Source organism: Tiliqua scincoides, chromosome 2 (assembly GCF_035046505.1).
Source record: "Tiliqua scincoides isolate rTilSci1 chromosome 2, rTilSci1.hap2, whole genome shotgun sequence".
NCBI classification, from domain to species: Eukaryota; Metazoa; Chordata; class Lepidosauria; order Squamata; family Scincidae; genus Tiliqua; species Tiliqua scincoides.
In genome coordinates this window covers 87751298-87753031 of record NC_089822.1, presented here as the reverse complement: position 1 = coordinate 87753031, position 1734 = coordinate 87751298, and the positions used below count along the sequence as shown (strand labels likewise).

At 39.5% G+C, this 1734-nt stretch overlaps 1 pseudogene; it reads left to right on the top strand.

The window, feature by feature from the left end:
* Window positions 1-1355: 1355 nt before the first annotated feature.
* Window positions 1356-1475, top strand: LOC136642425 (5S ribosomal RNA; annotated as a pseudogene).
* Window positions 1476-1734: the final 259 nt, after the last annotated feature.

Below are 1734 nucleotides of genomic sequence, written 5' to 3'. Positions count from 1 at the left end.
GTACTTCCAATAGGAGGACCATGCATGGAATACTAAACACCTTAAACCATCATGCAACGCTATCTCCAAACACCAATGATTCTTGTAAGGGGGTGGAAGTAAAATGAGCGTTTAGCATTTCGTACACTTTGGCCCCAGTGTAGCAGCTCAAGCACATGCATGTTGGTCTCTGATGCACACTCGGAACTCCATGGGAGGGAAGGGATGGCCTGTTTTAATCAATGTTGAAGAAAGCTTTGTGCACGCAAGTAACTGACATGGAAACAAACAGCTGCCTTTACTCATGAAGTAATGAATAACAACATTTTGTTCAATTATTTTATAAATGCCTGACAGACATCCAAACAGAAAATGACACAGAAGAGGCAATTTCGCATACAGTACTGTAAAATCTTACCCCCTAGTTTGGAAAACATGGGATTTTTATAGAAGTCAGCGAGAGAGCAGGATGATAAAAAGGCTTGGAATTGGAAGACCCAGTTCCTCTGTTCCCCCACCACCACCACCACCATGAAACTCACTGGATTACTCTCGCAATCCTAATCTATTTCTCCAGGTTCTTGTAGGGATAAAATGGGAAATCCTGTATGGGCTGCCCTGAATCCTGGAAGGAGGGTTAGACACAAATGTGATAGATTAATCAGAATAATTATCTCTTAAAATCTGGTAATGTTACATCAATATCACCATGATTTGTCACAAATGAAGGTAATTAACGAAGTTCCAGTTTTCTAAAACACCAATTAATACTTATATATTAATATAGAATGTTTTATATAGAATGTTACAGATTTACTTAGACCTTTGACTCCATCAAATTGTACCCATAAACCTTGTGTGGTGAAGGGAAGTGACTCTATTGGGGCCCACCTGGGTCAGAAGGAGAGTCCATGGTGTGCAGTTTGCAAGAGTTCTGGAACCAGTGCTGACTGTCATGTCAGATGTTCTTTTGAACTTGAAGCAAGAGTTGTCACCTGACCAGAAAGAAAAAAAACAACACACACACCCCAAACTGTCCAGTATGGCTTGTTTTGTTTGTTCTTTACTAATTGGTCAGCTACCATAACTTTTTGTACAGAGATCTGGATGTGGTTCTCGGAATTTTTGAAGTACAGATGGAGTTTTTGCATAAGAGCAACTACAGGTGTCTCACCCTGTGTGCATGCTAGGACTGAATAAACCATGCATATCACCAACTAGGAAGACTATTTATTATTATTATTATTATTATTATTATTATTATTATTATTATTATTATTATTATTATTTCTCATGACACAGCTGCCAGTTCTTTAGCTAGACTTGGCCTTAATTACTAGTCGGGCCTCAGCCAGAGGCCTATGACATTGTAATATATTTGCAGCAACTGTTACCCTGCACATGCCTGATCTTGTCTGATCTCAGAAGCTAAGCAGGGTCAGGCCTGGTTAGTACTTAGATGGGAGACTGCTTGGGAATACCGGGTGCTGTAGGCTTATACCATAGTCTTTCGAGACTGAAGGTTGCCAACCATATTTGCAAATGATGTGTGCTGAACCAAGCAGGGTGGTTTTTTGAATTTGACGGATAGTAATTTTGTCAATGTTCAGATGTTTTAAATGTGATTCAAGTGTTTTTGGGGCTGCATCTAATGTGCCAGTCCCAATCACTGGGATGACCACTGCTGGTTTGCGCCTTGGATTTCAATTTTTAGATCCTGTTATTTACTGATTTTTTCATATTCTTTTACATCAA